We start from the raw sequence: 25,437 nt of genomic DNA on the forward strand, positions 1-25,437 counted from the left end.
AGAGTCAGTCAGAAGAGAGTCAGTCAGAGCAGAGTACGTCAGAGTAGAGTCCGTCAGAGCAGAGTCAGTCAGAACAGAGTCAGTCAGAACAGAGTCAATCAGTGCAGAGTCAGTCAGTGCAGTCAGTCAGAGCAGGGACAGTCAAAGCAGATTCAGTCAGTGCAGAGTCAATCAGTGCAGAGTCAGTCAGTGCAGTCAGTCAGAGCAGAGTCAGTCAGAGCAGCTTATTCAGAATAGAGTAATTCAGATCAGCTTCGTCAGAGCAGAGACAGTCAGAGCAGAGTCAGTCAGTGCAGAGTCAGTCAGTGCAGTCAGTCAGAGCAGAGTCAGTCAGAGCAGAGTCAGTCAGAACAGAGTCAGTCAGAACAGAGTCAGTCAGAGCAGAGTACGTCAGAGTAGAGTCCGTCAGAGCAGAGTCAGTCAGAACAGAGTCAGTCAGAACAGAGTCAATCAGTGCAGAGTCAGTCAGTGCAGTCAGTCAGAGCAGGGACAGTCAAAGCAGATTCAGTCAGTGCAGAGTCAATCAGTGCAGAGTCAGTCAGTGCAGTCAGTCAGAGCAGAGTCAGTCAGAGCAGCTTATTCAGAATAGAGTAATTCAGATCAGCTTCGTCAGAGCAGAGACAGTCAGAGCAGAGTCAGTCAGTGCAGAGTCAGTCAGTGCAGTCAGTCAGAGCAGAGTCAGTCAGAGCAGAGTCAGTCAGAACAGAGTCAGTCAGAACAGAGTCAGTCAGAGCAGAGTACGTCAGAGTAGAGTCCGTCAGAGCAGAGTCAGTCAGAACAGAGTCAGTCAGAACAGAGTCAATCAGTGCAGAGTCTGTCAGTGCTGTCAGTCAGAGCAGAGTCAGTCAAAGCAGATTCAGTCAGTGCAGAGTCAATCAGAACAGAGTCAATCAGAGCAGAAAGTCAGCACAGAGCAGATTCAGTCAGAGTAGATACAGTCAGAGCGGAGTCAGTCAGAGCAGAGTCAGTCAGAACAGAGTCAATCAGAGCAGAGTTAATCAGAGCAGAGTTAAGCAGAGCAGAGTCAGTCAGTGCAGTCAGTCAGAGCAGGGACAGTCAGAACAAAGTCAGTCAGAACAGAAAGTCAGTGCAGAGTCAGTCAGTGCAGAGTCAGTCAGTGCAGTCAGTCAGAACAGAGTCAATCAGAGCAGAGTCAATCAGAGCAGAGTCAGTCAGTGCAGTCAGTCAGAGCAGGGACAGTCAGAACAAAGTCAGTCAGAACAGAAAATCAGTGCAGAATCAATCAGTGCAGAGTCAGTCAGTGCAGTCAGTCAGAGCAGAGTCAGTCAGTGCAGTCAGTCAGAGCAGAGTCAGTCAGAGTAGAGTCCGTCAGAGTAGAGTCAGTCAGAGCTGAGTCAGTCAGAGTACAGTCCATCAGAGTAGAGTCAGTCAGAGCAGAGTCCGTCAGAGTAGAGTCAGTCAGAGCAGAGTCAGTCAGAGCAGAGTCCGTCAGAGTAGAGTCAGTCAGAGCAGAGTCAGTCAGAGTAGAGTCCGTCAGAGCAGAGCCAGTCAGAGTAGAGTCAGTCAGAGTAGAGTCCGTCAGAGTAGAGTCAGTCAGAGCAGAGTCAGTCAGAACAGAGTCAGTCAGAACAGAGTCAGTCAGAACAGAGTCAATCAGTGCAGAGTCAGTCAGTGCAGTCAGTCAGAGCAGAGTCAGTCAAAGCAGATTCAGTCAGTGCAGAGTGAATCAGTGCAGAGTCAGTCAGTGCAGTCAGTCAGAGCAGAGTCAGTCAGAGCAGCTTATTCAGAATAGAGTAATTCAGATCAGCTTCGTCAGAGCAGAGACAGTCAGAGCAGATTCAGTCAGTGCAGAGCCCATCAGAGCAGTCAGTCAGTGCAGAGTCAGTCAGAACAGAGTCAATCAGTGCAGAGTCCGTCAGAGCAGAGTCAGTCAGAACAGAGTCAGTCAGAGCAGAGTCCGTCAGAGTAGAGTCAGTCAGAGCAGAGTCAGTCAGAACAGAGTTAGTCGGAATAGAGTCAATCAGTGCAGTCAGTCAGAGCAGAGTCAGTCAGAGCAGAGTCAGTCAGAACAGAGTCAGTCAGAAGAGAGTCAGTCAGAGCAGAGTACGTCAGAGTAGAGTCCGTCAGAGCAGAGTCAGTCAGAACAGAGTCAGTCAGTGCAGAGTCAATCAGTGCAGAGTCAGTCAGTGCAGTCAGTCAGAGCAGAGTCAGTCAGAGCAGCTTATTCAGAATAGAGTAATTCAGATCAGCTTCGTCAGAGCAGAGACAGTCAGAGCAGAGTCAGTCAGTGCAGAGTCAGTCAGTGCAGTCAGTCAGAGCAGAGTACGTCAGAGTAGAGTCCGTCAGAGCAGAGTCAGTCAGAACAGAGTCAGTCAGAACAGAGTCAATCAGTGCAGAGTCAGTCAGTGCAGTCAGTCAGAGCAGGGACAGTCAAAGCAGATTCAGTCAGTGCAGAGCCCATCAGAGCAGTCAGTCAGTGCAGAGTCAGTCAGTGCAGTCAGTCAGAGCAGAGTCAGTCAGAGCAGAGTCAGTCAGAGCAGAGTCAGTCAGAGCAGAGTCAGTCAGAACAGAGTCAGTCAGAGCAGAGTACGTCAGAGTAGAGTCCGTCAGAGCAGAGTCAGTCAGAACAGAGTCAATCAGTGCAGAGTCAGTCAGTGCAGTCAGTCAGAGCAGGGACAGTCAAAGCAGATTCAGTCAGTGCAGAGTCAATCAGAGCAGAGTCAGTCAGAGCAGCTTATTCAGAATAGAGTAATTCAGATCAGCTTCGTCAGAGCAGAGACAGTCAGAGCAGATTCAGTCAGTGCAGAGCCCATCAGAGCAGTCAGTCAGTGCAGAGTCAGTCAGAACAGAGTCAATCAGTGCAGAGTCCGTCAGAGCAGTCAGTCAGAACAGAGTCAGTCAGAGCAGAGTCCGTCAGAGTAGAGTCAGTCAGAGCAGAGTCAGTCAGAACAGAGTCAGTCAGAACAGAGTCAATCAGTGCAGAGTCAGTCAGTGCAGTCAGTCAGAGCAGAGTCAGTCAAAGCAGATTCAGTCAGTGCAGATTCAATCAGTGCAGAGTCAGTCAGTGCAGTCAGTCAGAGCAGAGTCAGTCAGAACAGAGTTAGTCAGAACAGAGTCAATCAGTGCACTCAGTCAGAGCAGAGTCAGTCAGAGCAGAGTCAGTCAGAACAGAGTTAGTCAGAACAGTGTCAATCAGTGCAGAGTCAGTCAGTGCAGAGTCAGTCAGTGCAGTCAGTCAGAGCAGAGTCAGTCAGAGCAGAGTCAGTCAGAACAGAGTCAATCAGTGCAGAGTCAGTCAGTGCAGTTAGTCAGAGCAGGGACAGTCAAAGCAGCTTATTCAGAATAGAGTAATTCAGATCAGCTTCGTCAGAGCAGAGACAGTCGGAGCAGATTCAGTCAGTGCAGAGCCCATCAGAGCAGTCAGTCAGTGCTGAGTCAGTCAGAACAGAGTCAATCTGTGCAGAGTCCGTCAGAGCAGATTCAGTCAGTGCAGAGTCAATCAGTGCAGAGTCAGTCAGTGCAGTCAGTCAGAGCAGAGTCAGTCAAAGCAGATTCAGTCAGTGCAGAGTCAATCAGAACAGAGTCAATCAGAGCAGAAAGTCAGCACAGAGCAGAGTCAGTCAGAGCAGAGTCAGTCAGAACAGAGTCAGTCAGAGCAGAGTCAGTCAGAACAGAGTCAGTCAGAACAGAGTCAATCAGTGCAGAGTCCGTCAGAGCAGAGTCAGTCAGAACAGAGGCAGTCAGAGCAGAGACCGTCAGAGTAGAGTCAGTCAGAGCAGAGTCAGTCAGAACAGAGTCAATCAGTGCAGAGTCAGTCAGTGCAGTCAGTCAGAGCAGAGTCAGTCAAAGCAGATTCAGTCAGTGCAGAGTCAATCAGTGCAGAGTCAGTCAGTGCAGTCAGTCAGAGCAGAGTCAGTCAAAGCAGATTCAGTCAGTGCAGAGTCAATCAGAACAGAGTCAATCAGAGCAGAAAGTCAGCACAGAGCAGAGTCAGTCAGAGCAGAGTCAGTCAGAACAGAGTCAATCAGAGCAGAAAGTCAGCGCAGAGTCAGTCAGAGCAGAGTCAGTCAGAGCAGCTTATTCAGAATAGAGTAATTCAGATCAGCTTCGTCAGAGCAGAGACAGTCAGAGCAGATTCAGTCAGTGCAGAGCCCATCAGAGCAGTCAGTCAGTGCAGAGTCAGTCAGTGCAGTCAGTCAGAGCAGAGTCAGTCAGAGCAGAGTCAGTCAGAGCAGAGTCAGTCAGAACAGAGTCAGTCAGAGCAGAGTACGTCAGAGTAGAGTCCGTCAGAGCAGAGTCAGTCAGAACAGAGTCAATCAGTGCAGAGTCAGTCAGTGCAGTCAGTCAGAGCAGGGACAGTCAAAGCAGATTCAGTCAGTGCAGAGTCAATCAGTGCAGAGTCAGTCAGTGCAGTCAGTCAGAGCAGAGTCAGTCAGAGCAGCTTATTCAGAATAGAGTAATTCAGATCAGCTTCGTCAGAGCAGAGACAGTCAGAGCAGATTCAGTCAGTGCAGAGCCCATCACAGCAGTCAGTCAGTGCAGAGTCAGTCAGAACAGATTCAATCAGTGCAGAGTCCGTCAGAGCAGTCAGTCAGAACAGAGTCAGTCAGAGCAGAGTCCGTCAGATTAGAGTCAGTCAGAGCAGAGTCAGTCAGAACAGAGTCAGTCAGAACAGAGTCAATCAGTGCAGAGTCAGTCAGTGCAGTCAGTCAGAGCAGAGTCAGTCAAAGCAGATTCAGTCAGTGCAGATTCAATCAGTGCAGAGTCAGTCAGTGCAGTCAGTCAGAGCAGAGTCAGTCAGAACAGAGTTAGTCAGAACAGAGTCAATCAGTGCAGTCAGTCAGAGCAGAGTCAGTCAGAGCAGAGTCAGTCAGAACAGAGTTAGTCACAACAGAGTCAATCAGTGCAGAGTCAGTCAGTGCAGAGTCAGTCAGTGCAGTCAGTCAGAGCAGAGTCAGTCAGAGCAGAGTCAGTCAGAGCAGAGTCAGTCAGAACAGAGTCAGTCAGAGCAGAGTACGTCAGAGTAGAGTCCGTCAGAGCAGAGTCAGTCAGAACAGAGTCAATCAGTGCAGAGTCAGTCAGTGCAGTTAGTCAGAGCAGGGACAGTCAAAGCAGCTTATTCAGAATAGAGTAATTCAGATCAGCTTCGTCAGAGCAGAGACAGTCGGAGCAGATTCAGTCAGTGCAGAGCCCATCAGAGCAGTCAGTCAGTGCAGAGTCAGTCAGAACAGAGTCAATCAGTGCAGAGTCCGTCAGAGCAGAGTCAGTCAGAACAGTCAGTCAGAGCAGAGTCCGTCAGAGTAGAGTCAGTCAGAGCAGAGTCAGTCAGAACAGAGTCAGTCAGAACAGAGTCAATCAGTGCAGAGTCCGTCAGAGCAGAGTCAGTCAGAACAGAGGCAGTCAGAGCAGAGACCGTCAGAGTAGAGTCAGTCAGAGCAGAGTCAGTCAGAACAGAGTCAATCAGTGCAGAGTCAGTCAGTGCAGTCAGTCAGAGCAGAGTCAGTCAAAGCAGATTCAGTCAGTGCAGAGTCAATCAGTGCAGAGTCAGTCAGTGCAGTCAGTCAGAGCAGAGTCAGTCAAAGCAGATTCAGTCAGTGCAGAGTCAATCAGAACAGAGTCAATCAGAGCAGAAAGACAGCACAGAGCAGAGTCAGTCAGAACAGAGTCAATCAGAGCAGAAAGTCAGCGCAGAGTCAGTCAGTGCAGAGTCAGTCAGAGCAGCTTATTCAGAATAGAGTAATTCAGATCAGCTTCGTCAGAGCAGAGACAGCCAGAGCAGATTCAGTCAGAACAGAGTCAATCAGAGCAGAAAGTCAGGGCAGAGCCAGTCACTGCAGAGTCAATCAGTGCAGAGTCAGTCAGTGCAGACAGTCAGAGCAGAGTCAGTATGAGCAGCTTATTCAGAATAGAGAAATTCAGATCAGCTTCGTCAGAGCAGAGTCAGTCAGAGCAGAGTCACTCAGTGCAGAGTTAGTCAGTGCAGTCAGTCAGAGCAGAGTCAATCAGAGCAGAGTCAGTCAGTGCAGTCAGTCAGAGCAGGGACAGTCAGAGCAGAGTCAGTCAGAACAGAGTCAGTCAGAACAGAGTCAGTCAGAGCAGAGTCAGTCAGAGCAGAGTCAGTCAGTGCAGAGTCAGTAAGTGCAGTCAATCAGAGCAGAGTCAGTCAGTGCAGTCAGTCAGAGCAGGGACAGTCAGAGCAGAGTCAGTCAGAACAGAGTCAGTCAGAACAGAGTCAGTCAGAGCAGAGTACGTCAGAGTAGAGTCCGTCAGAGCAGAGTCAGTCAGAACAGAGTCAGTCAGAACAGAGTCAATCAGTGCAGAGTCAGTCAGTGCAGTCAGTCAGAGCAGGGACAGTCAAAGCAGATTCAGTCAGTGCAGAGTCAATCAGTGCAGAGTCAGTCAGTGCAGTCAGTCAGAGCAGAGTCAGTCAGAGCAGCTTATTCAGAATAGAGTAATTCAGATCAGCTTAGTCAGAGGAGAGACAGTCAGAGCAGATTCAGTCAGTGCAGAGCCCATCAGAGCAGTCAGTCAGTGCAGAGTCAGTCAGTGCAGTCAGTCAGAGCAGAGTCAGTCAGAGCAGAGTCAGTCAGAGCAGAGTCAGTCAGAACAGAGTCAGTCAGAGCAGAGTACGTCAGAGTAGAGTCCGTCAGAGCAGAGTCAGTCAGAACAGAGTCAATCAGTGCAGAGTCAGTCAGTGCAGTCAGTCAGAGCAGGGACAGTCAAAGCAGATTCAGTCAGTGCAGAGTCAATCAGTGCAGAGTCAGTCAGTGCAGTCAGTCAGAGCAGAGTCAGTCAGAGCAGCTTATTCAGAATAGAGTAATTCAGATCAGCTTCGTCAGAGCAGAGACAGTCAGAGCAGATTCAGTCAGTGCAGAGCCCATCACAGCAGTCAGTCAGTGCAGAGTCAGTCAGAACAGATTCAATCAGTGCAGAGTCCGTCAGAGCAGTCAGTCAGAACAGAGTCAGTCAGAGCAGAGTCCGTCAGAGTAGAGTCAGTCAGAGCAGAGTCAGTCAGAACAGAGTCAGTCAGAACAGAGTCAATCAGTGCAGAGTCAGTCAGTGCAGTCAGTCAGAGCAGAGTCAGTCAAAGCAGATTCAGTCAGTGCAGATTCAATCAGTGCAGAGTCAGTCAGTGCAGTCAGTCAGAGCAGAGTCAGTCAGAACAGAGTTAGTCAGAACAGAGTCAATCAGTGCAGAGTCAGTCAGTGCAGAGTCAGTCAGTGCAGTCAGTCAGAGCAGAGTCAGTCAGAGCAGAGTCAGTCAGAGCAGAGTCAGTCAGAACAGAGTCAGTCAGAGCAGAGTACGTCAGAGTAGAGTCCGTCAGAGCAGAGTCAGTCAGAACAGAGTCAATCAGTGCAGAGTCAGTCAGTGCAGTTAGTCAGAGCAGGGACAGTCAAAGCAGCTTATTCAGAATAGAGTAATTCAGATCAGCTTCGTCAGAGCAGAGACAGTCGGAGCAGATTCAGTCAGTGCAGAGCCCATCAGAGCAGTCAGTCAGTGCAGAGTCAGTCAGAACAGAGTCAATCAGTGCAGAGTCCGTCAGAGCAGAGTCAGTCAGAACAGTCAGTCAGAGCAGAGTCCGTCAGAGTAGAGTCAGTCAGAGCAGAGTCAGTCAGAACAGAGTCAGTCAGAACAGAGTCAATCAGTGCAGAGTCCGTCAGAGCAGAGTCAGTCAGAACAGAGGCAGTCAGAGCAGAGACCGTCAGAGTAGAGTCAATCAGTGCAGAGTCAGTCAGTGCAGTCAGTCAGAGCAGAGTCAGTCAAAGCAGATTCAGTCAGTGCAGAGTCAATCAGTGCAGAGTCAGTCAGTGCAGTCAGTCAGAGCAGAGTCAGTCAAAGCAGATTCAGTCAGTGCAGAGTCAATCAGAACAGAGTCAATCAGAGCAGAAAGACAGCACAGAGCAGAGTCAGTCAGAGCAGAGTCAGTCAGAACAGAGTCAATCAGAGCAGAAAGTCAGCGCAGAGTCAGTCAGTGCAGAGTCAGTCAGAGCAGCTTATTCAGAATAGAGTAATTCAGATCAGCTTCGTCAGAGCAGAGACAGCCAGAGTAGATTCAGTCAGAACAGAGTCAATCAGAGCAGAAAGTCAGGGCAGAGCCAGTCAGAACAGTCAGTCAGAGCAGAGTCCGTCAGAGTAGAGTCAGTCAGAGCAGAGTCAGTCAGAACAGAGTCAGTCAGAACAGAGTCAATCAGTGCAGAGTCCGTCAGAGCAGAGTCAGTCAGAACAGAGGCAGTCAGAGCAGAGACCGTCAGAGTAGAGTCAGTCAGAGCAGAGTCAGTCAGAACAGAGTCAATCAGTGCAGAGTCAGTCAGTGCAGTCAGTCAGAGCAGAGTCAGTCAAAGCAGATTCAGTCAGTGCAGAGTCAATCAGTGCAGAGTCAGTCAGTGCAGTCAGTCAGAGCAGAGTCAGTCAAAGCAGATTCAGTCAGTGCAGAGTCAATCAGAACAGAGTCAATCAGAGCAGAAAGACAGCACAGAGCAGAGTCAGTCAGAGCAGAGTCAGTCAGAACAGAGTCAATCAGAGCAGAAAGTCAGCGCAGAGTCAGTCAGTGCAGAGTCAGTCAGAGCAGCTTATTCAGAATAGAGTAATTCAGATCAGCTTCGTCAGAGCAGAGACAGCCAGAGCAGATTCAGTCAGAACAGAGTCAATCAGAGCAGAAAGTCAGGGCAGAGCCAGTCACTGCAGAGTCAATCAGTGCAGAGTCAGTCAGTGCAGCTTATTCAGAATAGAGAAATTCAGATCAGCTTCGTCAGAGCAGAGTCAGTCAGAGCAGAGTCAGTCAAAGCAGATTCAGTCAGTGCAGAGTCAATCAGTGCAGAGTTAGTCAGTGCAGTCAGTCAGAGCAGAGTCAATCAGAGCAGAGTCAGTCAGTGCAGTCAGTCAGAGCAGGGACAGTCAGAGCAGAGTCAGTCAGAACAGAGTCAGTCAGAACAGAGTCAGTCAGAGCAGAGTCAGTCAGAGCAGAGTCAGTCAGTGCAGAGTCAGTAAGTGCAGTCAATCAGAGCAGAGTCAGTCAGTGCAGTCAGTCAGAGCAGGGACAGTCAGAGCAGTGTCAGTCAGAACAGAGTCAGTCAGAACAGAGTCAGTCAGAGCAGAGTACGTCAGAGTAGAGTCCGTCAGAGCAGAGTCAGTCAGAACAGAGTCAGTCAGAACAGAGTCAATCAGTGCAGAGTCAGTCAGTGCAGTCAGTCAGAGCAGGGACAGTCAAAGCAGATTCAGTCAGTGCAGAGTCAATCAGTGCAGAGTCAGTCAGTGCAGTCAGTCAGAGCAGAGTCAGTCAGAGCAGCTTATTCAGAATAGAGTAATTCAGATCAGCTTAGTCAGAGGAGAGACAGTCAGAGCAGATTCAGTCAGTGCAGAGCCCATCAGAGCAGTCAGTCAGTGCAGAGTCAGTCAGTGCAGTCAGTCAGAGCAGAGTCAGTCAGAGCAGAGTCAGTCAGAGCAGAGTCAGTCAGAACAGAGTCAGTCAGAGCAGAGTACGTCAGAGTAGAGTCCGTCAGAGCAGAGTCAGTCAGAACAGAGTCAATCAGTGCAGAGTCAGTCAGTGCAGTCAGTCAGAGCAGGGACAGTCAAAGCAGATTCAGTCAGTGCAGAGTCAATCAGTGCAGAGTCAGTCAGTGCAGTCAGTCAGAGCAGAGTCAGTCAGAGCAGCTTATTCAGAATAGAGTAATTCAGATCAGCTTCGTCAGAGCAGAGACAGTCAGAGCAGATTCAGTCAGTGCAGAGCCCATCACAGCAGTCAGTCAGTGCAGAGTCAGTCAGAACAGATTCAATCAGTGCAGAGTCCGTCAGAGCAGTCAGTCAGAACAGAGTCAGTCAGAGCAGAGTCCGTCAGAGTAGAGTCAGTCAGAGCAGAGTCAGTCAGAACAGAGTCAGTCAGAACAGAGTCAATCAGTGCAGAGTCAGTCAGTGCAGTCAGTCAGAGCAGAGTCAGTCAAAGCAGATTCAGTCAGTGCAGATTCAATCAGTGCAGAGTCAGTCAGTGCAGTCAGTCAGAGCAGAGTCAGTCAGAACAGAGTTAGTCAGAACAGAGTCAATCAGTGCAGTCAGTCAGAGCAGAGTCAGTCAGAGCAGAGTCAGTCAGAACAGAGTTAGTCACAACAGAGTCAATCAGTGCAGAGTCAGTCAGTGCAGAGTCAGTCAGTGCAGTCAGTCAGAGCAGAGTCAGTCAGAGCAGAGTCAGTCAGAGCAGAGTCAGTCAGAACAGAGTCAGTCAGAGCAGAGTACGTCAGAGTAGAGTCCGTCAGAGCAGAGTCAGTCAGAACAGAGTCAATCAGTGCAGAGTCAGTCAGTGCAGTTAGTCAGAGCAGGGACAGTCAAAGCAGCTTATTCAGAATAGAGTAATTCAGATCAGCTTCGTCAGAGCAGAGACAGTCGGAGCAGATTCAGTCAGTGCAGAGCCCATCAGAGCAGTCAGTCAGTGCAGAGTCAGTCAGAACAGAGTCAATCAGTGCAGAGTCCGTCAGAGCAGAGTCAGTCAGAACAGTCAGTCAGAGCAGAGTCCGTCAGAGTAGAGTCAGTCAGAGCAGAGTCAGTCAGAACAGAGTCAGTCAGAACAGAGTCAATCAGTGCAGAGTCCGTCAGAGCAGAGTCAGTCAGAACAGAGGCAGTCAGAGCAGAGACCGTCAGAGTAGAGTCAGTCAGAGCAGAGTCAGTCAGAACAGAGTCAATCAGTGCAGAGTCAGTCAGTGCAGTCAGTCAGAGCAGAGTCAGTCAAAGCAGATTCAGTCAGTGCAGAGTCAATCAGTGCAGAGTCAGTCAGTGCAGTCAGTCAGAGCAGAGTCAGTCAAAGCAGATTCAGTCAGTGCAGAGTCAATCAGAACAGAGTCAATCAGAGCAGAAAGACAGCACAGAGCAGAGTCAGTCAGAGCAGAGTCAGTCAGAACAGAGTCAATCAGAGCAGAAAGTCAGCGCAGAGTCAGTCAGTGCAGAGTCAGTCAGAGCAGCTTATTCAGAATAGAGTAATTCAGATCAGCTTCGTCAGAGCAGAGACAGCCAGAGCAGATTCAGTCAGAACAGAGTCAATCAGAGCAGAAAGTCATGGCAGAGCCAGTCACTGCAGAGTCAATCAGTGCAGAGTCAGTCAGTGCAGACAGTCAGAGCAGAGTCAGTCAGAGCAGCTTATTCAGAATAGAGAAATTCAGATCAGCTTCGTCAGAGCAGAGTCAGTCAGAGCAGAGTCAGTCAAAGCAGATTCAGTCAGTGCAGAGTCAATCAGTGCAGAGTCAGTCAGTGCAGTCAGTCAGAGCAGGGACAGTCAGAGCAGAGTCAGTCAGAACAGAGTCAGTCAGAACAGAGTCAGTCAGAGCAGAGTCAGTCAGAGCAGAGTCAGTCAGTGCAGAGTCAGTCAGTGCAGTCAATCAGAGCAGAGTCAGTCAGTGCAGTCAGTCAGAGCAGGGACAGTCAGAGCAGAGTCAGTCAGAACAGAGTCAGTCAGAACAGAGTCAGTCAGAGCAGAGTACGTCAGAGTAGAGTCCGTCAGAGCAGAGTCAGTCAGAACAGAGTCAGTCAGAACAGAGTCAATCAGTGCAGAGTCAGTCAGTGCAGTCAGTCAGAGCAGGGACAGTCAAAGCAGATTCAGTCAGTGCAGAGTCAATCAGTGCAGAGTCAGTCAGTGCAGTCAGTCAGAGCAGAGTCAGTCAGAGCAGCTTATTCAGAATAGAGTAATTCAGATCAGCTTAGTCAGAGGAGAGACAGTCAGCGCAGATTCAGTCAGTGCAGAGCCCATCAGAGCAGTCAGTCAGTGCAGAGTCAGTCAGTGCAGTCAGTCAGAGCAGAGTCAGTCAGAGCAGAGTCAGTCAGAGCAGAGTCAGTCAGAACAGTGTCAGTCAGAGCAGAGTACGTCAGAGTAGAGTCCGTCAGAGCAGAGTCAGTCAGAACAGAGTCAATCAGTGCAGAGTCAGTCAGTGCAGTCAGTCAGAGCAGGGACAGTCAAAGCAGATTCAGTCAGTGCAGAGTCAATCAGTGCAGAGTCAGTCAGTGCAGTCAGTCAGAGCAGAGTCAGTCAGAGCAGCTTATTCAGAATAGAGTAATTCAGATCAGCTTCGTTAGAGCAGAGACAGTCGGAGCAGATTCAGTCAGTGCAGAGCCCATCAGAGCAGTCAGTCAGTGCAGAGTCAGTCAGAACAGAGTCAATCAGTGCAGAGTCCGTCAGAGCAGTCAGTCAGAACAGAGTCAGTCAGAGCTGAGTCCGTCAGAGTAGAGTCAGTCAGAGCAGAGTCAGTCAGAACAGAGTCAGTCAGAACAGAGTCAATCAGTGCAGAGTCAGTCAGTGCAGTCAGTCAGAGCAGAGTCAGTCAAAGCAGATTCAGTCAGTGCAGATTCAATCAGTGCAGAGTCAGTCAGTGCAGTCAGTCAGAGCAGAGTCAGTCAGAACAGAGTTAGTCAGAACAGAGTCTATCAGTGCAGTCAGTCAGAGCAGAGTCAGTCAGAGCAGAGTCAGTCAGAACAGAGTTAGTCAGAACAGAGTCAATCAGTGCAGAGTCAGTCAGTGCAGAGTCAGTCAGTGCAGTCAGTCAGAGCAGAGTCAGACAGAACAGAGTCTGTCAGAGCAGAGTCCGTCAGAGTAGAGTCCGTCAGAGCAGAGTCAGTCAGAACAGAGTCAGTCAGAGCAGAGTACGGCAGAGTAGAGTCCGTCAGAGCAGAGTCAGTCAGAACAGAGTCAATCAGTGCAGAGTCAGTCAGTGCAGTTAGTCAGAGCAGGGACAGTCAAAGCAGCTTATTCAGAATAGAGTAATTCAGATCAGCTTCGTCAGAGCAGAGACAGTCGGAGCAGATTCAGTCAGTGCAGAGCCCATCAGAGCAGTCAGTCAGTGCAGAGTCAGTCAGAACAGAGTCAATCAGTGCAGAGTCCGTCAGAGCAGAGTCAGTCAGAACAGAGTCAGTCAGAGCAGAGTCCGTCAGAGTAGAGTCAGTCAGAGCAGAGTCAGTCAGAACAGAGTCAGTCAGAACAGAGTCAATCAGTGCAGAGTCCGTCAGAGCAGAGTCAGTCAGAACAGAGGCAGTCAGAGCAGAGTACGTCAGAGTAGAGTCCGTCAGAGCAGAGTCATTCAGAACAGAGTCAGTCAGAACAGAGTCAATCAGTGCAGAGTCAGTCAGTGCAGTCAGTCAGAGCAGAGTCAGTCAAAGCAGATTCAGTCAGTGCAGAGTCAATCAGTGCAGAGTCAGTCAGTGCAGTCAGTCAGAGCAGAGTCAGTCAAAGCAGATTCAGTCAGTGCAGAGTCAATCAGAACAGAGTCAATCAGAGCAGAAAGACAGCACAGAGCAGAGTCAGTCAGAGCAGAGTCAGTCAGAACAGAGTCAATCAGAGCAGAAAGTCAGCGCAGAGTCAGTCAGTGCAGAGTCAGTCAGAGCAGCTTATTCAGAATAGAGTAATTCAGATCAGCTTCGTCAGAGCAGAGACAGCCAGAGCAGATTCAGTCAGAACAGAGTCAATCAGAGCAGAAAGTCATGGCAGAGCCAGTCACTGCAGAGTCAATCAGTGCAGAGTCAGTCAGTGCAGACAGTCAGAGCAGAGTCAGTCAGAGCAGCTTATTCAGAATAGAGAAATTCAGATCAGCTTCGTCAGAGCAGAGTCAGTCAGAGCAGAGTCAGTCAAAGCAGATTCAGTCAGTGCAGAGTCAATCAGTGCAGAGTCAGTCAGTGCAGTCAGTCAGAGCAGGGACAGTCAGAGCAGAGTCAGTCAGAACAGAGTCAGTCAGAACAGAGTCAGTCAGAGCAGAGTCAGTCAGAGCAGAGTCAGTCAGTGCAGAGTCAGTCAGTGCAGTCAATCAGAGCAGAGTCAGTCAGTGCAGTCAGTCAGAGCAGGGACAGTCAGAGCAGAGTCAGTCAGAACAGAGTCAGTCAGAACAGAGTCAGTCAGAGCAGAGTACGTCAGAGTAGAGTCCGTCAGAGCAGAGTCAGTCAGAACAGAGTCAGTCAGAACAGAGTCAATCAGTGCAGAGTCAGTCAGTGCAGTCAGTCAGAGCAGGGACAGTCAAAGCAGATTCAGTCAGTGCAGAGTCAATCAGTGCAGAGTCAGTCAGTGCAGTCAGTCAGAGCAGAGTCAGTCAGAGCAGCTTATTCAGAATAGAGTAATTCAGATCAGCTTAGTCAGAGGAGAGACAGTCAGCGCAGATTCAGTCAGTGCAGAGCCCATCAGAGCAGTCAGTCAGTGCAGAGTCAGTCAGTGCAGTCAGTCAGAGCAGAGTCAGTCAGAGCAGAGTCAGTCAGAGCAGAGTCAGTCAGAACAGTGTCAGTCAGAGCAGAGTACGTCAGAGTAGAGTCCGTCAGAGCAGAGTCAGTCAGAACAGAGTCAATCAGTGCAGAGTCAGTCAGTGCAGTCAGTCAGAGCAGGGACAGTCAAAGCAGATTCAGTCAGTGCAGAGTCAATCAGTGCAGAGTCAGTCAGTGCAGTCAGTCAGAGCAGAGTCAGTCAGAGCAGCTTATTCAGAATAGAGTAATTCAGATCAGCTTCGTTAGAGCAGAGACAGTCGGAGCAGATTCAGTCAGTGCAGAGCCCATCAGAGCAGTCAGTCAGTGCAGAGTCAGTCAGAACAGAGTCAATCAGTGCAGAGTCCGTCAGAGCAGTCAGTCAGAACAGAGTCAGTCAGAGCTGAGTCCGTCAGAGTAGAGTCAGTCAGAGCAGAGTCAGTCAGAACAGAGTCAGTCAGAACAGAGTCAATCAGTGCAGAGTCAGTCAGTGCAGTCAGTCAGAGCAGAGTCAGTCAAAGCAGATTCAGTCAGTGCAGATTCAATCAGTGCAGAGTCAGTCAGTGCAGTCAGTCAGAGCAGAGTCAGTCAGAACAGAGTTAGTCAGAACAGAGTCTATCAGTGCAGTCAGTCAGAGCAGAGTCAGTCAGAGCAGAGTCAGTCAGAGCAGAGTCAGTCAGAACAGAGTTAGTCAGAACAGAGTCAATCAGTGCAGAGTCAGTCAGTGCAGAGTCAGTCAGTGCAGTCAGTCAGAGCAGAGTCAGACAGAACAGAGTCTGTCAGAGCAGAGTCCGTCAGAGTAGAGTCCGTCAGAGCAGAGTCAGTCAGAACAGAGTCAGTCAGAGCAGAGTACGGCAGAGTAGAGTCCGTCAGAGCAGAGTCAGTCAGAACAGAGTCAATCAGTGCAGAGTCAGTCAGTGCAGTTAGTCAGAGCAGGGACAGTCAAAGCAGCTTATTCAGAATAGAGTAATTCAGATCAGCTTCGTCAGAGCAGAGACAGTCGGAGCAGATTCAGTCAGTGCAGAGCCCATCAGAGCAGTCAGTCAGTGCAGAGTCAGTCAGAACAGAGTCAATCAGTGCAGAGTCCGTCAGAGCAGAGTCAGTCAGAACAGAGTCAGTCAGAGCAGAGTCCGTCAGAGTAGAGTCAGTCAGAGCAGAGTCAGTCAGAACAGAGTCAGTCAGAACAGAGTCAATCAGTGCAGAGTCCGTCAGAGCAGAGTCAGTCAGAACAGAGGCAGTCAGAGCAGAGTACGTCAGAGTAGAGTCCGTCAGAGCAGAGTCATTCAGAACAGAGTCAGTCAGAACAGAGTCAATCAGTGCAGAGTCAGTCAGTGCAGTCAGTCAGAGCAGAGTCAGTCAAAGCAGATTCAGTCAGTGCAGAGTCAATCAGTGCAGAGTCAGTCAGTGCAGTCAGTCAGAGCAGAGTCAGTCAAAGCAGATTCAGTCAGTGCAGAGTCAATCAGAACAGAGTCAATCAGAGCAGAAAGACAGCACAGAGCAGAGTCAGTCAGAGCAGAGTCAGTCAGAACAGAGTCAATCAGAGCAGAAAGTCAGCGCAGAGTCAGTCAGTGCAGAGTCAGTCAGAGCAGCTTATTCAGAATAGAGTAATTCAGATCAGCTTCGTCAGAGCAGAGACAGCCAGAGCAGATTCAGTCAGAACAGAGTCAATCAGAGCAGAAAGTCATGGCAGAGCCAGTCACTGCAGAGTCAATCAGTGCAGAGTCAGTCAGTGCAGACAGTCAGAGCAGAGTCAGTCAGAGCAGCTTATTCAGAATAGAGAAATTCAGATCAGCTTCGTCAGAGCAGAGTCAGTCAGAGCAGAGTCAGTCAAAGCAGATTCAGTCAGTGCAGAGTCAATCAGTGCAGAGTCAGTCAGTGCAGTCAGTCAGAGCAGGGACAGTCAGAGCAGAGTCAGTCAGAACAGAGTCAGTCAGAACAGAGTCAGTCAGAGCAGAGTCAGTCAGAGCAGAGTCAGTCAGTGCAGAGTCAGTCAGTGCAGTCAATCAGAGCAGAGTCAGTCAGTGCAGTCAGTCAGAGCAGGGACAGTCAGAGCAGAGTCAGTCAGAACAGAGTCAGTCAGAACAGAGTCAGTCAGAGCAGAGTACGTCAGAGTAGAGTCCGTCAGAGCAGAGTCAGTCAGAACAGAGTCAGTCAGAACAGAGTCAATCAGTGCAGAGTCAGTCAGTGCAGTCAGTCAGAGCAGGGACAGTCAAAGCAGATTCAGTCAGTGCAGAGTCAATCAGTGCAGAGTCAGTCAGTGCAGTCAGTCAGAGCAGAGTCAGTCAGAGCAGCTTATTCAGAATAGAGTAATTCAGATCAGCTTAGTCAGAGGAGAGACAGTCAGCGCAGATTCAGTCAGTGCAGAGCCCATCAGAGCAGTCAGTCAGTGCAGAGTCAGTCAGTGCAGTCAGTCAGAGCAGAGTCAGTCAGAGCAGAGTCAGTCAGAGCAGAGTCAGTCAGAACAGTGTCAGTCAGAGCAGAGTACGTCAGAGTAGAGTCCGTCAGAGCAGAGTCAGTCAGAACAGAGTCAATCAGTGCAGAGTCAGTCAGTGCAGTCAGTCAGAGCAGGGACAGTCAAAGCAGATTCAGTCAGTGCAGAGTCAATCAGTGCAGAGTCAGTCAGTGCAGTCAGTCAGAGCAGAGTCAGTCAGAGCAGCTTATTCAGAATAGAGTAATTCAGATCAGCTTCGTTAGAGCAGAGACAGTCGGAGCAGATTCAGTCAGTGCAGAGCCCATCAGAGCAGTCAGTCAGTGCAGAGTCAGTCAGAACAGAGTCAATCAGTGCAGAGTCCGTCAGAGCAGTCAGTCAGAACAGAGTCAGTCAGAGCTGAGTCCGTCAGAGTAGAGTCAGTCAGAGCAGAGTCAGTCAGAACAGAGTCAGTCAGAACAGAGTCAATCAGTGCAGAGTCAGTCAGTGCAGTCAGTCAGAGCAGAGTCAGTCAAAGCAGATTCAGTCAGTGCAGATTCAATCAGTGCAGAGTCAGTCAGTGCAGTCAGTCAGAGCAGAGTCAGTCAGAACAGAGTTAGTCAGAACAGAGTCTATCAGTGCAGTCAGTCAGAGCAGAGTCAGTCAGAGCAGAGTCAGTCAGAACAGAGTTAGTCAGAACAGAGTCAATCAGTGCAGAGTCAGTCAGTGCAGAGTCAGTCAGTGCAGTCAGTCAGAGCAGAGTCAGACAGAACAGAGTCTGTCAGAGCAGAGTCCGTCAGAGTAGAGTCCGTCAGAGCAGAGTCAGTCAGAACAGAGTCAGTCAGAGCAGAGTACGGCAGAGTAGAGTCCGTCAGAGCAGAGTCAGTCAGAACAGAGTCAATCAGTGCAGAGTCAGTCAGTGCAGTTAGTCAGAGCAGGGACAGTCAAAGCAGCTTATTCAGAATAGAGTAATTCAGATCAGCTTCGTCAGAGCAGAGACAGTCGGAGCAGATTCAGTCAGTGCAGAGCCCATCAGAGCAGTCAGTCAGTGCAGAGTCAGTCAGAACAGAGTCAATCAGTGCAGAGTCCGTCAGAGCAGAGTCAGTCAGAACAGAGTCAGTCAGAGCAGAGTCCGTCAGAGTAGAGTCAGTCAGAGCAGAGTCAGTCAGAACAGAGTCAGTCAGAACAGAGTCAATCAGTGCAGAGTCCGTCAGAGCAGAGTCAGTCAGAACAGAGGCAGTCAGAGCAGAGACCGTCAGAGTAGAGTCAGTCAGAGCAGAGTCAGTCAGAACAGAGTCAATCAGTGCAGAGTCAGTCAGTGCAGTCAGTCAGAGCAGAGTCAGTCAAAGCAGATTCAGTCAGTGCAGAGTCAATCAGTGCAGAGTCAGTCAGTGCAGTCAGTCAGAGCAGAGTCAGTCAAAGCAGATTCAGTCAGTGCAGAGTCAATCAGAACAGAGTCAATCAGAGCAGAAAGTCAGCACAGAGCAGAGTCAGTCAGAGCAGAGTCAGTCAGAACAGAGTCAATCAGAGCAGAAAGTCAGCGCAGAGTCAGTCAGTGCAGAGTCAGTCAGAGCAGCTTATTCAGAATAGAGTAATTCAGATCAGCTTCGTCAGAGCAGAGACAGCCAGAGCAGATTCAGTCAGAACAGAGTCAATCAGAGCAGAAAGTCAGGGCAGAGCCAGTCACTGCAGAGTCAATCAGTGCAGAGTCAGTCAGTGCCGACAGTCAGAGCAGAGTCAGTCAGAGCAGCTTATTCAGAATAGAGAAATTCAGATCAGCTTCGTCAGAGCAGAGTCAGTCAGAGCAGAGTCAGTCAAAGCAGATTCAGTCAGTGCAGAGTCAATCAGTGCAGAGTCAGTCAGTGCAGTCAGTTTAGCAGGGACAGTCAAAGCAGATTCAGTCAGTGCAGAGTCAATCAGTGCAGAGTCAGTCAGTGCAGTCAGTCAGAGCAGAGTCAGTCAGAGCAGCTTATTCAGAATAGAGTAATTCAGATCAGCTTCGTCAGAGCAGAGACAGTCAGAGCAGTGTCAGTCAGTGCAGAGTCAGTCAGTGCAGTCAGTCAGAGCAGAGTCATTCAGAGCAGAGTCAGTCAGAACAGAGTCAGTCAGAACAGAGTCAGTCAGAGCAGAGTACGTCAGAGTAGAGTCCGTCAGAGCAGAGTCAGTCAGAACAGAGTCAGTCAGAACAGAGTCAATCAGTGCAGAGTCAGTCAGTGCAGTCAGTCAGAGCAGGGACAGTCAAAGCAGATTCAGTCAGTGCAGAGTCAATCAGTGCAGAGTCAGTCAGTGCAGTCAGTCAGAGCAGAGTCAGTCAGAGCAGCTTATTCAGAATAGAGTAATTCAGATCAGCTTCGTCAGAGCAGAGACAGTCAGAGCAGAGTCAGTCAGTGCAGAGTCAGTCAGTGCAGTCAGTCAGAGCAGAGTCAGTCAGAACAGAGTTAGTCAGAACAGGGTCAATCAGTGCAGTCAGTTAGAGCAGAGTCAGTCAGAGCAGAGTCAGTCAGAACAGAGTCAGTCAGAAGAGAGTCAGTCAGAGCAGAGTACGTCAGAGTACAGTCCGTCAGAGCAGAGTCAGTCAGAACAGAGTCAGTCAGAACAGAGTCAATCAGTGCAGAGTCAGTCAGTGCAGTCAGTCAGAGCAGGGACAGTCAAAGCAGATTCAGTCAGTGCAGAGTCAATCAGTTCAGAGTCAGTCTGTGCAGTCAGTCAGAGCAGAGTCAGTCAGAGCAGCTTATTCAGAATAGAGTAATTCAGATCAGCTTCGTCAGAGCAGAGACAGTCAGAGCAGAGTCAGTCAGTGCAGAGTCAGTCAGTGCAGTCAGTCAGAGCAGGGTCAGTCAGAGCAGAGTCAGTCAGAACAGAGTCAGTCAGAACAGAGTCAGTCAGAGCAGAGTACGTCAGAGTAGAGTCCGTCAGAGCAGAGTCAGTCAGAACAGAGTCAGTCAGAACAGAGTCAATCAGTGCAGAGTCAGTCAGTGCAGTCAGTCAGAGCAGGGACAGTCAAAGCAGATTCAGTCAGTGCAGAGTCAATCAGTGCAGGGTCAGTCAGTGCAGTCAGTCAGAGCAGAGTCAGTCAGAGCAGCTTATTCAGAATAGAGTAATTCAGATCAGCTTCGTCAGAGCAGAGACAGTCAGAGCAGATTCAGTCAGTGCAGAGCCCATCAGAGCAGTCAGTCAGTGCAGAGTCAGTCAGTGCAGTCAGTCAGAGCAGAGTCAGTCAGAGCAGAGTCAGTCAGAGCAGAGTCAGTCAGAACAGAGTCAGTCAGAGCAGAGTACATCAGAGTAGAGTCCGTCAGAGCAGAGTCAGTCAGAACAGAGTGAATCAGTGCAGAGTCAGTCAGTGCAGTCAGTCAGAGCAGGGACAGTCAAAGCAGATTCAGTCAGTGCAGAGTCAATCAGTGCAGAGTCAGTCAGTGCAGTCAGTCAGAGCAGAGTCAGTCAGAGCAGCTTATTCAGAATAGAGTAATTCAGATCAGCTTCGTCAGAGCAGAGACAGTCAGAGCAGATTCAGTCAGTGCAGAGCCCATCAGAGCAGTCAGTCAGTGCAGAGTCAGTCAGAACAGATTCAATCAGTGCAGAGTCCGTCAGAGCAGTCAGTCAGAACAGAGTCAGTCAGAGCAGAGTCCGTCAGAGTAGAGTCAGTCAGAGCAGAGTCAGTCAGAACAGAGTCAGTCAGAACAGAGTCAATCAGTGCAGAGTCAGTCAGTGCAGTCAGTCAGAGCAGAGTCAGTCAAAGCAGATTCAGTCAGTGCAGATTCAATCAGTGCAGAGTCAGTCAGTGCAGTCAGTCAGAGCAGAGTCAGTCAGAACAGAGTTAGTCAGAACAGAGTCAATCAGTGCAGTCAGTCAGAGCAGAGTCAGTCAGAGCAGAGTCAGTCAGAACAGAGTTAGTCACAACAGAGTCAATCAGTGCAGAGTCAGTCAGTGCAGAGTCAGTCAGTGCAGTCAGTCAGAGCAGAGTCAGTCAGAGCAGAGTCAGTCAGAGCAGAGTCAGTCTGAACAGAGTCAGTCAGAGCAGAGTACGTCAGAGTAGAGTCCGTCAGAGCAGAGTCAGTCAGAACAGAGTCAATCAGTGCAGAGTCAGTCAGTGCAGTTAGTCAGAGCAGGGACAGTCAAAGCAGCTTATTCAGAATAGAGTAATTCAGATCAGCTTCGTCAGAGCAGAGACAGTCGGAGCAGATTCAGTCAGTGCAGAGCCCATCAGAGCAGTCAGTCAGTGCAGAGTCAGTCAGAACAGAGTCAATCAGTGCAGAGTCCGTCAGAGTAGAGTCAGTCAGAGCAGAGTCAGTCAGAACAGAGTTAGTCAGAACAGAGTCAATCAGTGCAGTCAGTCAGAGCAGAGTCAGTCAGAGCAGAGTCAGTCAGAACAGAGTCAGTCAGAACAGAGTCAGTCAGAGCAGAGTACGTCAGAGTAGAGTCCGTCAGAGCAGAGTCAGTCAGAACAGAGTCAGTCAGAACAGAGTCAATCAGTGCAGAGTCAGTCAGTGCAGTCAGTCAGAGCAGGGACAGTCAAAGCAGATTCAGTCAGTGCAGAGTCAATCAGTGCAGAGTCAGTCAGTGCAGTCAGTCAGAGCAGAGTCAGTCAGAGCAGCTTATTCAGAATAGAGTAATTCAGATCAGCTTCGTCAGAGCAGAGACAGTCAGAGCAGAGTCAGTCAGTGCAGAGTCAGTCAGTGCAGTCAGTCAGAGCAGAGTCAGTCAAAGCAGAGTCAGTCAGAGCAGAGTACGTCAGAGTAGAGTCCGTCAGAGCAGAGTCAGTCAGAACAGAGTCAGTCAGAACAGAGTCAATCAGTGCAGAGTCAGTCAGTGCAGTCAGTCAGAGCAGGGACAGTCAAAGCAGATTCAGTCAGTGCAGAGTCAATCAGTGCAGAGTCAGTCAGTGCAGTCAGTCAGAGCAGAGTCAGTCAGAGCAGCTTATTCAGAATAGAGTAATTCAGATCAGCTTCGTCAGAGCAGAGACAGTCAGAGCAGATTCAGTCAGTGCAGAGCCCATCAGAGCAGTCAGTCAGTGCAGAGTCAGTCAGTGCAGTCAGTCAGAGCAGAGTCAGTCAGAGCAGAGTCAGTCAGAGCAGAGTCAGTCAGAACAGAGTCAGTCAGAGCAGAGTACGTCAGAGTAGAGTCCGTCAGAGCAGAGTCAGTCAGAACAGAGTGAATCAGTGCAGAGTCAGTCAGTGCAGTCAGTCAGAGCAGGGACAGTCAAAGCAGATTCAGTCAGTGCAGAGTCAATCAGTGCAGAGTCAGTCAGTGCAGTCAGTCAGAGCAGAGTCAGTCAGAGCAGCTTATTCAGAATAGAGTAATTCAGATCAGCTTCGTCAGAGCAGAGACAGTCAGAGCAGATTCAGTCAGTGCAGAGCCCATCAGAGCAGTCAGTCAGTGCAGAGTCAGTCAGAACAGAGTCAATCAGTGCAGAGTCCGTCAGAGCAGTCAGTCAGAACAGAGTCAGTCAGAGCAGAGTCCGTCAGAGTAGAGTCAGTCAGAGCAGAGTCAGTCAGAACAGAGTCAGTCAGAACAGAGTCAATCAGTGCAGAGTCAGTCAGTGCAGTCAGTCAGAGCAGAGTCAGTCAGAACAGAGTTAGTCAGAACAGAGTCAATCAGTGCAGTCAGTCAGAGCAGAGTCAGTCAGAGCAGAGTCAGTCAGAACAGAGTTAGTCAGAACAGAGTCAATCAGTGCAGAGTCAGTCAGTGCAGAGTCAGTCAGTGCAGTCAGTCAGAGCAGAGTCAGTCAGAGCAGAGTCAGTCAGAGCAGAGTCAGTCAGAACAGAGTCAGTCAGAGCAGAGTACGTCAGAGTAGAGTCCGTCAGAGCAGAGTCAGTCAGAACAGAGTCAATCAGTGCAGAGTCAGTCAGTGCAGTTAGTCAGAGCAGGGACAGTCAGAGCAGAGTCAGTCAGAACAGAGTTAGTCAGAACAGAGTCAATCAGTGCAGTCAGTCAGAGCAGAGTCAGTCAGAGCAGAGTCAGTCAGAACAGAGTTAGTCAGAACAGAGTCAATCAGTGCAGAGCCCATCAGAGCAGTCAGTCAGTGCAGAGTCAGTCAGAACAGAGTCAATCAGTGCAGAGTCCGTCAGAGCAGAGTCAGTCAGAACAGAGTCAGTCAGTGCAGAGTCAGTCAGTGCAGTCAGTCAGAGCAGAGTCAGTCAAAGCAGAGTCAGTCAGAGCAGAGTACGTCAGAGTAGAGTCCGTCAGAGCAGAGTCAGTCAGAACAGAGTCAGTCAGAACAGAGTCAATCAGTGCAGAGTCAGTCAGTGCAGTCAGTCAGAGCAGGGACAGTCAAAGCAGATTCAGTCAGTGCAGAGTCAATCAGTGCAGAGTCAGTCAGTGCAGTCAGTCAGAGCAGAGTCAGTCAGAGCAGCTTATTCAGAATAGAGTAATTCAGATCAGCTTCGTCAGAGCAGAGACAGTCAGAGCAGATTCAGTCAGTGCAGAGCCCATCAGAGCAGTCAGTCAGTGCAGAGTCAGTCAGTGCAGTCAGTCAGAGCAGAGTCAGTCAGAGCAGAGTCAGTCAGAGCAGAGTCAGTCAGAACAGAGTCAGTCAGAGCAGAGTACGTCAGAGTAGAGTCCGTCAGAGCAGAGTCAGTCAGAACAGAGTGAATCAGTGCAGAGTCAGTCAGTGCAGTCAGTCAGAGCAGGGACAGTCAAAGCAGATTCAGTCAGTGCAGAGTCAATCAGTGCAGAGTCAGTCAGTGCAGTCAGTCAGAGCAGAGTCAGTCAGAGCAGCTTATTCAGAATAGAGTAATTCAGATCAGCTTCGTCAGAGCAGAGACAGTCAGAGCAGATTCAGTCAGTGCAGAGCCCATCAGAGCAGTCAGTCAGTGCAGAGTCAGTCAGAACAGAGTCAATCAGTGCAGAGTCCGTCAGAGCAGTCAGTCAGAACAGAGTCAGTCAGAGCAGAGTCCGTCAGAGTAGAGTCAGTCAGAGCAGAGTCAGTCAGAACAGAGTCAGTCAGAACAGAGTCAATCAGTGCAGAGTCAGTCAGTGCAGTCAGTCAGAGCAGAGTCAGTCAGAACAGAGTTAGTCAGAACAGAGTCAATCAGTGCAGTCAGTCAGAGCAGAGTCAGTCAGAGCAGAGTCAGTCAGAACAGAGTTAGTCAGAACAGAGTCAATCAGTGCAGAGTCAGTCAGTGAAGAGTCAGTCAGTGCAGTCAGTCAGAGCAGAGTCAGTCAGAGCAGAGTCAGTCAGAGCAGAGTCAGTCAGAACAGAGTCAGTCAGAGCAGAGTACGTCAGAGTAGAGTCCGTCAGAGCAGAGTCAGTCAGAACAGAGTCAATCAGTGCAGAGTCAGTCAGTGCAGTTAGTCAGAGCAGGGACAGTCAGAGCAGAGTCAGTCAGAACAGAGTTAGTCAGAACAGAGTCAATCAGTGCAGTCAGTCAGAGCAGAGTCAGTCAGAGCAGAGTCAGTCAGAACAGAGTTAGTCAGAACAGAGTCAATCAGTGCAGAGCCCATCAGAGCAGTCAGTCAGTGCAGAGTCAGTCAGAACAGAGTCAATCAGTGCAGAGTCCGTCAGAGCAGAGTCAGTCAGAACAGAGTCAGTCAGAGCAGAGTCCGTCAGAGTAGAGTCAGTCAGAGCAGAGTCAGTGAGAACAGAGTCAGTCAGAACAGAGTCAATCAGTGCAGAGTCCGTCAGAGCAGAGTCAGTCAGAACAGAGGCAGTCAGAGCAGAGACCGTCAGAGTAGAGTCAGTCAGAGCAGAGTCAGTCAGAACAGAGTCAATCAGTGCAGAGTCAGTCAGTGCAGTCAGTCAGAGCAGAGTCAGTCAAAGCAGATTCAGTCAGTGCAGAGTCAATCAGTGCAGAGTCAGTCAGTGCAGTCAGTCAGAGCAGAGTCAGTCAAAGCAGATTCAGTCAATGCAGAGTCAATCAGAACAGAGTCAATCAGAGCAGAAAGTCAGCACAGAGCAGAGTCAGTCAGAGCAGAGTCAGTCAGAACAGAGTCAATCAGAGCAGAAAGTGAGCGCAGAGTCAGTCAGTGCAGAGTCAGTCAGAGCAGCTTATTCAGAATAGAGTAATTCAGATCAGCTTCGTCAGAGCAGAGACAGCCAGAGCAGATTCAGTCAGAACAGAGTCAATCAGAGCAGAAAGTCAGGGCAGAGCCAGTCACTGCAGAGTCAATCAGTGCAGAGTCAGTCAGTGCAGTCAGTCAGAGCAGAGTCAATCAGAGCAGAGTCAGTCAGTGCAGAGTCAGTCAGTGCAGTCAATCAGAGCAGAGTCAGTCAGTGCAGTCAGTCAGAGCAGGGACAGTCAGAGCAGAGTCAGTCAGAACAGAGTCAGTCAGAACAGAGTCAGTCAGAGCAGAGTACGTCAGAGTAGAGTCCGTCAGAGCAGAGTCAGTCAGAACAGAGTCAGTCAGAACAGAGTCAATCAGTGCAGAGTCAGTCAGTGCAGTCAGTCAGAGCAGGGACAGTCAAAGCAGATTCAGTCAGTGCAGAGTCAATCAGTGTAGAGTCAGTCAGTGCAGTCAGTCAGAGCAGAGTCAGTCAGAGCAGCTTATTCAGAATAGAGTAATTCAGATCAGCTTCGTCAGAGCAGAGACAGTCAGAGCAGATTCAGTCAGTGCAGAGCCCATCAGAGCAGTCAGTCAGTGCAGAGTCAGTCAGTGCAGTCAGTCAGAGCAGAGTCAGTCAGAGCAGAGTCAGTCAGAGCAGAGTCAGTCAGAACAGAGTCAGTCAGAGCAGAGTACGTCAGAGTAGAGTCCGTCAGAGCAGAGTCAGTCAGAACAGAGTGAATCAGTGCAGAGTCAGTCAGTGCAGTCAGTCAGAGCAGGGACAGTCAAAGCAGATTCAGTCAGTGCAGAGTCAATCAGTGCAGAGTCAGTCAGTGCAGTCAGTCAGAGCAGAGTCAGTCAGAGCAGCTTATTCAGAATAGAGTAATTCAGATCAGCTTCGT

This window comes from Hemitrygon akajei, chromosome 11 (genome assembly GCF_048418815.1).
Source record: "Hemitrygon akajei chromosome 11, sHemAka1.3, whole genome shotgun sequence".
NCBI classification, from domain to species: domain Eukaryota; kingdom Metazoa; phylum Chordata; class Chondrichthyes; order Myliobatiformes; family Dasyatidae; genus Hemitrygon; species Hemitrygon akajei.